This window comes from the organism of the source record quoted next, unplaced genomic scaffold, assembly GCF_019419815.1.
Source record: "Pyrus x bretschneideri cultivar Hongxiangsu unplaced genomic scaffold, Pyrus_bretschneideri_v1 Contig27, whole genome shotgun sequence".
Lineage (NCBI taxonomy): Eukaryota > Viridiplantae > Streptophyta > Magnoliopsida > Rosales > Rosaceae > Pyrus > Pyrus x bretschneideri.
In genome coordinates, this window is record NW_025999579.1 from 4,094,980 (window position 1) to 4,108,875 (window position 13,896).

Consider the following 13,896-nt stretch of genomic DNA (forward strand, 5'->3'; position numbering starts at 1 on the left):
TTCCTAAAAATTTCACACATTAAAAATTGGCAAGGGAAGTTATTTACATACATGTTGCACGAAACTACTTTTAACACAAAAGACTTGCAAGCTAGACCAAACCAAAGAGCCAAATTAATACGCTAATTTCGTCTAATAGGAAAAAGGATGTATCCGATATACATGGATACTGAGTAGTCCCTAAGCTCACAACAGTACCCAAGTTACACTAATACCACACTAGGCTCCTCAACAAAACAACAGAAAATACAATAATGGTGATGTTTCACCAACACTAACTTTCAATGTCAATGAAAGGTCGGGCCACTTAATGATTTAATAAAGAGACACAAGTTTTCAAAATACTAGGACTAAAGAAGATGGTTATGAATCAAACCTGAACCATGGTAGCGTTGATACTCACTTCAGAATTTACTTTTACAAGAAATACTAACCCTCCAAATCATCTGGCCCTTAGAGTCCAGCAACATAATTGTGGCAGAAAATTCCTTCTTTAGTATTTGCTCACTCAAATACTTGTCCGCTCCCATCAAACTAGGGACCATAATATAGGCCAAGCTACATAATTAAACAAGTCTAGTTTGATCCCCGACGTTCTTGACATAAAATGTACCACGGTCCAAAACTTCTGTGATCACTATCTGAATAATAAAGAACATGACATATATCATCCGGCATTTTACAACATTAGAAGGGTATTAATTCATGCAATTAGTTAATGCAAATGACCTTTAGCTCTTTTTTTGGTTTGGTGTTGCCGACTGGTCGTTCAACATGAGTCTTCCAAACCTACAATGGCAAAATGCCATATTATTAGAAAAATTGATTCAAAGGGAAGACATGTTTAAATAGTGTAGGTATGCATACAACTTCACATACATTCAACTTTTTGTTTTTGCAGTTTCTTGACGTTGTACAAGGTCGTTGTAAGTTGCAACCCTAGTAAAAACATAGATATTTCGAAAATTTGCAAGGCCATTTTCAAGGAGGACAACCTCCATATTTTTATTTGACTCCCATAAAGATCCTGCAAAACCTCCAACTTTGTCATGACTTTCCAATTCAATATGTATTAAAGACACAAATTTTATATATCAAAGCAAGAACAAATCCAAGTGAAAACTTATGGATGTCTGCTAATTAAATATATGGGATTTAACCTTAACATCTTTCTGCATGATGTTCTGCTTCATTAGTAGAAGTGCTTCATCTCCATAGGGTGCACCAAGTGGCGGACATGTGACACAAGAAAGTGAGAAGGGAATTCTCCATGTCTTTGTGGTTTGAACCAACAGTTCAAAATAATCACCTCTTTTGACCGTTTCGACAACAGCATCAACTATGCATCCTTCAAATGATGAAGACCAAGGACCTCAACATATTGTGGATCTTGCTTGACCTGCACAAACAAGATTAAGCTTACATAGGATACCCATAAACCTGCAAGATGCCAAACCAAACTGAAACTCTTTGCCTCTAGGCCAGATAACCATTTAGACTACCAATCACATAAATCCCCATGTTTCCTCGATCTTTCTCATCCTCTTCACCCTCCTCTTGCTCCTTCTCATCATTCTCATTCTCCTCATCATCCTCATCACTTTCCCCATCATCATCCTCCTCCTCCTCCACCTCCTCATCATCCTCCTCATCACTTATGTTCATTTAACATTAAAAAGGGAAATGCATCCTAAATTGTTAATTAACTAATATATTTAGACTAATATTTATTTAACTAAGCTTATCCTTCTCATCATCCGCATCATCCTCATCCTCATCATCATCATTATCCTCCTCCTCATCATCCTCATCACTTTCCCCATCGTCGTCGTCCTCCTCCACCCCCTCATCATCCTCCTCATCACTTATGTTCATTTAGCATTAAAAAGGGAAATGCATCCTAAATTGTTAGTTAACTAATATATTTAGTTTAATATTTAATTAACTAAGCTAATCCTCCTCATCATCCTCCTCATTTTCCTCCACCTCATCATCATCCTCATCATCTCCTCATCCTCCACCTCCTCCTCATCATCCTCCTTATCATCCTCATCTGTGCCTTCTCCCCCATAAGCCCATCATAAGATACAAACATTTAATATAAAAAAAAAAGCAGAAAATTAGTAAGCAATACCTTTGCCCAGCCTTCAGCAATACCTCATCCTGTTAAGGGTGGGAAGCAACCATTTTGGAGTGAGGTGGTGTGATAATATACCAATTCACTGATTTGATCTTGACCTTTGTAGCTATGGTGAATGAGAGAATGGAGAATAAGAAGAAGAAACAACTTCACTTTGTACTTTAGCGACAAAGAAGGAAGGAGAGAGTGAGGCAAGACAAGTTCGGAATTTGTACATAATTTGTACTATAGAACCCTAACCCTTGAGTTAAGAATGTTGTTGTCTGTTTGAAACATGATTCTAAAAGACGCTAGGCGCTAGTTGAGTGGCAAGATGGGGTGTAGCGCCTAGGCGGACTAGGTGGATTTGAGTAAATTTACAATAAATCTTTAATACTTTGGTTAATTTGATGGAATGAGATAGAAGTTCAAATGATACAAATCTTAGTATTTTAGGATATATTTTTCCAAGTTCATATGAATTTATAGTGCATTTATAGAGAAATAAAGGTGCCAACTATATGGTGTAGAAATCATTTAATCTTTGAAAACAAAGTATTTTGACCAAAAAAATAAAATATTTATCAGCAATTTAAAACAATTAAAAAAAAAAAAAAAGGAAATGAGGGAAGTTGAGATGCAAAGAATGGTGGGATGTGGGGCATGTTCATGCTAGCTGTCCCCTTCTTTATACATATCAGTCAAATAGGATTGCTAGGTGTCTAATTTAAATTGGACGGCAGTTCAAAATATATTAAATATGGAACATTGAGACCTGATAGTGGTCACGTGGAGTGAGAATCGAAGAGTCTTCTTCCTCTCGTCTTCTTTGCTGGAGTTCATAACCCAGATAGTTGTGCATTTCTCCTTCCTCACTTAAAAAACAACAGAAAAAGGAATCAAAACGGTCAAACCGCCTAGGCCGCCCAAACGCCACCCAGACTGCCTCGGCGCCCGCCTAATCCTTAACCCGATTTTCTTCCCGACTAGAGGTTAATCCCAGCGGCTGACCATCGCCTAACGCCAAGGTCGATTTTCAGAACACTGGTTTAAAACAACAAGCTTGTTTCTTAACATAGCAAAAGGTAATTTTGTTTTTTGTTTTTTGTTTTTTTGTTTGTTTGCTTTTGTTTTCGTTTTTGTTTGGTAAACGACAAGCCATTTCTTAACGTAACACCAAAATAATGACAATGTGCAAATGACTTATGTTCATTTAACATTAAAAAGGCAAATGCATCCTAAATTGTTAATTAACTAATTAATATATTTAGTCAAATATTTAATTAATTAAGAGGTGATGTTTGTATTTGGGACATATTTCGATATTTAAAAGAGAAGCTCTACTAGATCAAGGTTTAGTTGGTTATCAAATCTTAATGTTGGTATTTGCTAAAGTTCTCAACTTCGAACCCTCATTGCCCACCTAGACATGAGTATATGGCCCCTCGTGACGCCTTGAGTACAAAGAGTGATGAATGCTCTTAATCAAAGACTAAATTTGATCAAATACGGAAAACATGTTTTTGATAAGTATATATCAAAGACTAAATTAGATCAAGGTTACGTCCATATATGTTGCATTGCTGTATTATTGATAAGTATACAGAAAACAAGAATATTTGAAGAAAAGAAAAAATTGTACAAGCGTGTGTTATCGTTCACTTACTAAATATGGTTTAAGTACCAAGTTTTAAATTTGCTCATACTGTCAAAACTTACCAATTGTGGATCAACTATATGATCTACTTAACATCAGTAACCTCAATACTTTGCTCACAATCGAAACATCTTGTTTTAGACTAGTTGTTACTACTCCCAATTAAAATCAGAAGTTGTATATACGGGAGGGAGCTGCTGGGAGCTTTTATAAACTTAAAGTTTGTCACAATCTTGTTATTAGTGACTGATTCTAACTTGCTGCAACTTAAATGACGTTCATAGTCACGTTAAACAAGTAATTAGAACATTACTAGGCTCCAGTGTTGTTAGAAAATGTTTTTTAGAGAACAAATAAAGTTTCATTAAAAAGATTTTGTTTCATTGGGGGGCATGGGCGAGGGAGACGAGGAACAGGGTTACATCTCTTCAATGGAAGTTCAGTTGAAAGCTATGAAACAATTATGCGGTAGTTTAAAACTGCAATTGGAATGACGTAGAAAAGTTGCTTGAAATTGTAGTATTTTCGTTGTTGTAATTTGGTCCTTAGCAGCTAGCACAATAGCTTATTAATTTCTTTAAACTTCAAATTCAGTTCTTTGTTTTACTTTTTGCACTGTTTAGTCATGGCTAATCAGTTACTTCACAGGTGGGTGCATTGCTGTATGTTCAGGTTGTGGAGACAAACCCTGGCATGAATCCTGACTTGTCATGCACTAATGGTTGGTTTTCTATCTTATTGGTTTTCATTTTGGGACACACTTCTGTTTTACCTGTGTGTTAGTTCTTGTAAATCTTGATTCGTTGAATTTCTGTGATGATTTCTTGACTGTGATCGAAATTGTTGTGTGATTTCTAGCCAGCGGAAAAGCAGCAGAGTATGGCGTCCTTAAAGAGGGCTACAATTTTGGCCTTTCAAGAATGTGAGATGCAGTTCCCTTTCTGTGATATATAAGAAGTGCTTAGAGGATAGTTACTGCTCTTGTCTAAAGCACATAGTCAATGCGTAAAACTGGTCTTTTTTTTCTTCTTCTATGTTATAATTAACCAGTCATCTAGTTTTCAGGTTGCTGAGTTCGCCAAGATGTCTAGTTTTTGAGGAACTTGGGAAGAAGATTTCCTTTGAAATAGCAGTTGGTTTGAATGGTCATGTTGGGTATACTTCATCGAGTAATGCTAGGGAGACTAAATTTAGAGACTAAAATTACAAACTAAATGATGTGTCACCAATAGAAATGAGCATGTCTATCAATGCTTAAGTAATAAACCAATCATCAACTTACATGTCATTTAGTTTTCAAAATTTAGTCTCCAAATTTAGCCTCGATAACATTACTTACAAATTAAGTATCCGTAGCATTACCCTACTTCATAACTGCCCCCTTATGTAAAACTCTTTTCTAATTAGAGTTGTCCTTGCATTTTATTGGGTCTTGGACACTTGGCCAAACTTAATTCTCAGTTGGGACATTTTCATTGTTGCAGACTTGTTCTCCAAAACTCCCCTTCTATTTGAAAACACGACTCTTTCATTCTTTTTAAAATTTAGGTCAATGCTGCTTCATCGTCTTTCATCAATCATCATCGTCGTTTCTAATGCAATTATGAACTCGGAATCTCCGATTGGAGTGAAGCAGAGAATTATGGTGGATAAACTTATTCAGAATTTGAAGTTATCAAGTTAATTAGTCCATTACCTTTTGATTCAAACCCCAATTATTTTCCCTCGACTCTTTCGTGATACGAAACTCACTCTCTTTAATGCTTTTTGTGTAGCATCACAATGCAAGATCTGGCTAAAACGATCTCGAGCATGAGCCTTCCGAATCCTGTAGAGATTTCTATGCAACTGTCTTTAACGTAAGCGGGGGAATTCGTCGTGTTAATCGATAATTTGCCTATTGATTCTGCACCGTTTCCAAGTGAAATTCGACTTGTGCCAACATATTCAAATGTTACTGATGATTACAAGGTTACCGTGATGGTCTTGGTCTTTTTGCCCTGTGATCAACGTGACAACACACTTTCGACGAAGTACAGCAGACCATAATATATATGTTGCCAAATTTCTCGGTCTCGTTAAAGTTAGAATTCATCTGTCCCACATCGGCCAAAAGACTTGAGAATAAGCCTTTTAAATAGAATTATCTTACTCTAACTAACCCCGATGCCTTTTGTATTAAAAACTCACACCTGACAGTATCGATGTTGTTGGAGTGGGCCCATGACCCGTCTACCTAAAATTTAAGATGCTATCAGAGCCAAGGGACGGGCCCATACTGCCACGTGAATGGGTGGGTCCTTTTGACCCCGCACGAATGGGTGAGCCCCGACTTGGCTCCACATAGGCCAAGAGATGCCACGTGAATAGATAGGTCCCTATTAGCCCTGCACGAACAGGTGAGCCCCAGCTTGGCTCCACGTGGTTGCCAATGTGTGGAACTTCACATGTGACCCATAAAATGAGGTCTCGTGTGCAGGGGAGTGTTAGAATTCCTCTATTCCACATTGGGCAGAAGGCTTGAGAACAAGCCCTTTAAATAGAATTACATCACTCTAACTAACACCGAGATATTTTGTATTAAAACCCCACACCTGACGGATTGAGCAGGTGGCCAAATGGGGACAGTATCAATGTTGTTGGAGTGGGCTCATGGTCAGTCTACCTGAAATTTAAGATGGTATCAAAGTCAGGGTACGAACTCGTACTGCCACGTGAACGGGTGGGTCCCCTTTGACCCCATGCGAATGGGTGAGCCCCGACTTGGCTCCACGTAGGCCAAGAGATGCCACGTGAATGGGTGAGTCCCCATTGGCCCCGCGCGAATGAGTGAGCCCCGACTTGGCTCCACGTGGTTGCCGATGTGTGGAACTTCACGTGTGACCTATAAAATGGGATCTCACGTGCGAGAGAGTGCTAGAATTCCTCTATCCCACATCGGCCAAAAGACTTGAGAATAAGCCTTTTAAATAGAATTATCTTACTCTAACTAACCCCGATGCCTTTTGTATTAAAAACTCACACCTGACAGTATCGATGTTGTTGGAGTGGGCCCATGACCCGTCTACCTAAAATTTAAGATGCTATCAGAGCCAAGGGACGGGCCCATACTGCCACGTGAATGGGTGGGTCCTTTTGACCCCGCACGAATGGGTGAGCCCCGACTTGGCTCCACATAGGCCAAGAGATGCCACGTGAATAGATAGGTCCCTATTAGCCCTGCACGAACAGGTGAGCCCCAGCTTGGCTCCACGTGGTTGCCAATGTGTGGAACTTCACATGTGACCCATAAAATGAGGTCTCGTGTGCAGGGGAGTGTTAGAATTCCTCTATTCCACATTGGGCAGAAGGCTTGAGAACAAGCCCTTTAAATAGAATTACATCACTCTAACTAACACCGAGATATTTTGTATTAAAACCCCACACCTGACGGATTGAGCAGGTGGCCAAATGGGGACAGTATCAATGTTGTTGGAGTGGGCTCATGGTCAGTCTACCTGAAATTTAAGATGGTATCAAAGTCAGGGTACGAACTCGTACTGCCACGTGAACGGGTGGGTCCCCTTTGACCCCATGCGAATGGGTGAGCCCCGACTTGGCTCCACGTAGGCCAAGAGATGCCACGTGAATGGGTGAGTCCCCATTGGCCCCGCGCGAATGAGTGAGCCCCGACTTGGCTCCACGTGGTTGCCGATGTGTGGAACTTCACGTGTGACCTATAAAATGGGATCTCACGTGCGAGAGAGTGCTAGAATTCCTCTATCCCACATCGGCTAGAAGGCTTGAGAACAAACCTTTTAAATAGAATTACCCCACTCTAAATAACCCCGAAAACTTTTTTTATTGAAACCCCACACCTGACGGATTGAGCAGATGGCCAAGTGGGGATAGTATCAATGTTGTTGAAGTGGGCTCATGGCCCGTCTACATGAAATTTAAGAGTTAGAAGAAAACTGTACAAGATGTTGAAACTTGTACTTTAATGTGTTCGTTTTGTAATTTTATTTTAACGACAAGGTTGCTGTATTTGTTTGCGAGAAGTTTTGACCCTTTGCTTCCTCAAATTGAGATGCTCATAATTTCTTGCGGAAGTTATTTCAAAACATTCATTTTCTTTCCTTTAGTCATGTTTAGTTTTGTTTTTGAATTGAATAAATCAAAGAAAATTAAGACATAAATAAACAGATGTGTCGGGAAAAAAAAAAAAAAAAAGGTGTCATTTTGCCCATTGTCTAATTACCATCTTTTTGTGTTGATTGTGCGACCGCTAACTAGATATTATATGAGTATCCATCTAGCTAGGATTTTAGCACTCTTTGCCATGTTCATGCTACGAGCCTACGAGGGAGAAGAACAGAGGGAATACAATATCCGGCCGAAGTTTCTATCTAGAGGAACAAAGGCTTCAGCTCTCCGAACTTGACTTCTCTAGTTGGAATTCCTTTATGAGTGTCGTGTGTAATAATATCAATTTCAAAGTAACGGGTTGTATAAAATTGCGTGTGTATGCTAGAAATATCACACATAACAAAGATGACAGACTAGCAATCAGTCTGCAATCTGAATGATTACTTTCTTCTCCGGGCTTTGGCTAACACGTGGCTAAACCAGTGAGCCTCGATACAAGCTCTCAACCCTCAAGCATTAACTGCGACTGCAATGACTCACATGTTTGCAGTGCAAGTTCTCTGAGTGATTACGTTGGAAGTTTGAAAAAAATTTTGGTTAACACGGGAATACAAGTACTATATTATGTATTTTAATAAGAATAATAGAAAATTTTATTTTTTAAGTTATTAACTTTTTAGCATATGTATCTCATTATTTATACAGTGATATGTAGTGTATCACTCTGTGTACCCGTTACATTGAAAAATCTCTTGAAAATTTAGTGTGAATTTGTAGCCGGAGGTTCTCGTTCACTGTGCATTTGCGTTAGTCCACACAAATCAAACGGGATCTTCTCCCGATCCTTTTGATAAAGATTTTAAGAATTCGTAATTTATGTTCATTTATCAAATGATAAATATTGTTTATGTTTAATCTAAATAATAATATTTAAAATAATTTCGGAGACCAAACGTGTAGTCTCACTCTAAAATAATATCTAAATAATTTCCTGTTTGTGTAGTCTCACTCTCTGCACTAAGACCAAACGCGTTGGATCTTTTTTTTGCAGCTTTCCTATATCCTCTCTCTCGGTAAATTTTTTTTTTTTTCTTTTAATTCAATTGCGTAAAAGTTTCTGCTGACTTATGACGACTCAGTTCAATGCTGGTGGATTCTCGTTTTTATTTTCTGAAAAGTGCCAACCAGTTCAAGCAGGTTATGCATGTGAACTTTGAAACATTACGTTATGGAAAAAAAATACTTGACTCCTTACTCTGTTTTTTTTAAAACGTCCTTCATACTTATGCGTTTGAATGTAAATAACAATCTAATACATATGTGAAAAAAATTTCTTTTTATGTTTATGACAAGATATTTTTACATATGTATCAGACAGTTAGGGCCCATGAAGAAACCAAGCAGTATCCTTTGAATATAATATGTCGGTGGAAGTTTTGGAAAATATGATCAAGAAATGAACCGAGTCATTTTACGTAAAAACTATAGAGAAACTACTATGTGGATCTCTATTTCGTAGGAATATATATGATGTTTTAGTCACTTTCAATGGGATCAGAGGCTAGCTAGCTTCCGTTGGAAAATGGAAAAATATTAGGAGCAATAATTATAGATCACCTGGGTTTTGAATCTCATACGTCCTGTGAATTCTTTGGTTAACATAAAATTATATTTTCATATACATCAAATTGTTACTTTTTTGAAAAAAGATCATCTCTGAATCCTTTCCACTATATCCTATCAATCAACAAATCCGAATATTTGAAATTTGATACAACGGTTAAAATTATTATAACTTTTAAAGGGACCTCCTATTTTTAGCCGTTATATCATATTTCAAAAGTTTACATTAATTGATTCACAAAATTTAATGAAAGGAATCTGAAAATGATCTATTTCCTTGCCTTTTACCATTATGCAGCAGTAGAACTAGCTCAACTCAAATTGTGAATTAGTACCAGCCCCAGAATCAGATTCTCTCTCTCTCCCCACGGGAATTCTAGGTTGGAAAAAAGATAGTCTCAGAGACCTGAAAAATTACACGCAAAATCCAGAAATTTTGTAGTTCATCATCATCTCTGCCTCAACATTTGAAATTCTTATTCAGTTTTTTTTCACCATTTTTTAAGGGAGAGGTTCAGCCTGGAACATAGGCTGGTATGTCAAGTATTATTATACAAGTGATGAGATATTTATGTTAAAAAATTAATAATTTAAAAAATAAAATTTTTCTTTACTTATATAATGAAAAGTGTTATATTACGCGTATTCTGAGTACAATCATAAATTTTTCGTTTTAAACATCACGCATGAATCATAAGGTTTGCCTAGAGATTTGTATGTACAATTTAAACATTCGTGCAAACGAACATATAAGTAAAAAACCAACATGACAAAAAAAAGTGAAAGTGAAACAAACATATACATAACGAAAATGTATCACCATTTCATGCATGCGAATATAAGCCTCACCAATCAATTAATTCGAACTTTTGAAATTTGATCCAACAGTTATAAACAGGGAACTTCTTTAAAAATTATAATAATTTTAACCGTTAGGTCAAATTTTAAAAACCCGAATTAATTGATTGGTGGACTTTAGTGGAAGAGATCCGAAGAGAATCTCTTCCTTTATTTGGTAATCCATGTGTGTCGCGTTGGTTTCTTTTTCATGTTTGAACATATTTATGGACATATATAGCTGCTATATTTCTTTCATGCATGCGCATTGTCTATTTTTTTTCGTTTTACACGTCCCGCATGATTCATAAGGTTTGCCTAGAGATTTGTGTGTACAATTTAAACATTCATGCAAACGAACATATAAGTAAAAAACCAACGTGACAAAAAAAAAGTGAAAGTGAAACAAACATATACAAAACGAAAATGTATCACCATTTCATGCATGCGAATATAAGCCTCACCAATCAATTAATCCGAACTTTTGAAATTTGATCCAACGGTTACAAACAAGGAATTTTTTTAAAAATTATAATAATTTTAGCCGTTAGGTCAAATTTTAAGAGCCCAAATTAATTGATTGGTGAGCTTTGGTGGGAGAGACGAACATATGTATGGACATATATAGCTGCTATATTTCTTTCATGCATGCGCATTGTCTTTTTTTTTTTTTTTTTTCATGGAGAACTTTGAATTTTTATGTGATTTGTCCTTGTGTTTCTGCCATACATGTCCTTGAGAAGAAAATTTCTTGCTCTTTCCATGATTTTCGCAAGAAATAAACTCACGGAGAGCTGAGTTTTGAAACTCTTCCTAGCATTCGAAAGAGAAATATCATTAGATTAATTAAGACGTCTCAGTTAAAATGATTAACCTTTAAAATATATGAATAATCAATTTGAACATATTTTAAGTACCTTAGAATACGATAATGCATATATACAAAGCTTTGTTATCATATAATAGGGGAGGTTAATTATTTTCTTTTTTCTTTTTTCTCTTCCTCTTAATGATGAATGGGATACCTTACCAATATTTTGTTGGCCAAAATAAGTTTCTTGTCATTTGGTTCATGATTGGAAAGCTTAGAAATTTGATGATGTGCACCTTACATTGTCAACGCAACTTATTTAAGCTTACAATAAAGTTTATATTGTCCATACATGCCAAGAGGATCCAAAACTTCATTAATTGGGTTCAGCCAAATAGTGGAACTTCTTCTACCTCTGTGCGGATGCACTGCGCGAAAGAGATAAAAGAGCTGAAAAAAAAAAAAAAAAAAAAAAAAAAGAGATAAAAGAGAGAGACAGACGACCTTGGTAATGACAATAATGGCATCCAATCGATGTGATGATTTGATAATATGTAAATGGTCCGTTTGCTACAGAAGCCATAGCTGCTTCCTGTCCATACATAATATTTTATGCATAATAAGATGCAGATATATAATATATATATATATATATATGTTGAAAAGTCTGATGTCTGATGGCAATGAATGCCCACAAAGCAAAAGTCTTCTGCATGGGCAAAGTTTTCAATGCCCATGCAAAGTGAAATTGGAAAGTGAATTGTAATGTCAGAGGATGCGTTTTAAATTTCAAGATGCATTAACTGCATCAGTTTGGAGTTGCTCTATAAATAGAGCACTCCGCATGTAACAGAAAGTTGAAGTAGAAGAAATAAAACAAGAGAGAAATATCAGTAACATCATCTATTCCTCTACCTTTTTATTTGTTATCTGCATGTGCTATAATTTTAGTGTGGCTTTTTACATCTACCTTGCACCTACCACTTAAAAGGTTATCTCTCAAACTTTAATCCTTTTATAACACGTTATCAGCACGAGTCTCTAAATATAATTATTCTCTCATCTCTCTTCGCCGAACGAACGAAAGAAAGAAAAAAATGTTTCCTTTAAGGTTTTTACTGTTCATCTTCTTCCTCTGCCTCAACTGCGCCGTGTATCCTCGCGACGAATTGTTTGCTCCATGTCTGCTCTTAATTCTCCAACTAACGGTTACATACATCTTTGATTACTTGTTTGGTGTAGAGATTGATTACCAACCCAGTATTTATTTATGTTAATTCTACTGCAATCCAAGATGGTGCGGTACAATCACCCATCTTGAACTGCAAATTTATTCTTACTGCGATCCAAGACGGTGCGGTATCATCGCCTATCTTGGACTGCAGATTTAATTTTACTGCAAATTTTTAGGTGGAGTGGTATAATCGCACACCCTACCCTGCATATTCGAATTTACCTGCTATTTAATTTCATTGCAATTTTATGTGGTGCGGTATAATCGCCCACGCTGCTCTGCATATTTAATTTTCCTGTTACTTGGTGGTGCGGAATAATCGCCCATTCTATATTACATTATTTCAATGAGAATGGTGCGGTACGATCGCCCTCCTCATTCATCCTGAAAATCTTGAGCCAGAAGTTTCGAGTGCTTATCATTTTGGCCTGAAGATCAAAATGAAAAATTTGTAAGAACCAGAAGTTCTAACATCATATTCCCCCAGGAATACATATTATTGCAAGTTCTTACACATCTCATTTTCTTTCAGAAAAGAAAATGGCGAACTTGGCGAAGCTTGAATTTGCTGCCCTGGATATTACCGGGAAGAATTACCTGACCTGGGTACTGGATACCAAGATCCATCTGGAAGCAGGGAATCTTGGAGATCCCATCAGGGAAGAGAGCAACTCATCCTCTCAAGATCGGGCAAAGGCCATGATTTTCATTCGCCGCCATCTTGATGAGGCGTTAAAGAGCGAGTACTTAACGGTTGAAGATCCGTTAGCTCTCTGGAATGCCTTGAGAAACAGATACAATCACCAGACAACGGTGATTCTTCCAAGGGCCCGCTATGAGTGGACTCATCTGAGGATTCAAGACTTCAAGTCAGTGGCATAATACAATTCTGCATTGTTCAGAATTACCTCTCAGATGAAACTCTGTGGGGATATTATTACTGAGGAGCATATGCTGGAAAAGACTCTCAGCACATTTAATGCCTCCAACGTGCTCCTGCAGCAGCAGTATAGAGCGCGAGGCTACACTGAGTACAACCAGATGATATCTGTGCTCTTAGTAGCTGAACAGAATGATGAGCTCCTGATGAAAAACCATCATTCCCGACCTACTGGATCTGCACCATTTCCAGAAGTAAATGCTGATTCTCTCGAAGTGAACGCCACATCCTCTGGTGGTGATAATCATAAACGAGGACGTGGCCACAAGCGAGGTCGATGGAATAGGAAAGGTAAGAACCATGGAGTTAAGTTTCACAACCAGGTTCTGAGGCATAATTCAGGCCCGAGCTTCAAAAATGCGAATCGCCACAAAGGCAAAGCTCATATGAACAATGCTCCTAGAAACTCTGAAGGAGCCTGCCATAGGTGTGGTGGCAATGGGCATTGGGCGCGTACTTGTCGTACCCCAAAACATCTAGTGGATCTGTATCAAGCCTCCCTCAAGGAGAAGGGTGTCGAGACCAACTTTCTCGACCAGGCTAGACC

The 13,896-nt window shown here is 37.5% G+C and overlaps 1 long non-coding RNA gene across 1 annotated transcript; it reads left to right on the forward strand.

Moving 5' to 3' along the window:
- The first annotated feature begins 2,215 nt into the window (after positions 1–2,215).
- LOC125479056 lies at positions 2,216–4,694 on the forward strand. Its single transcript, XR_007259767.1, has 3 exons — positions 2,216–3,204; positions 4,425–4,497; positions 4,635–4,694. It is a non-coding gene; the product is annotated as an uncharacterized LOC125479056 (long non-coding RNA).
- The last annotated feature ends 9,202 nt before the right edge of the window (positions 4,695–13,896 follow it).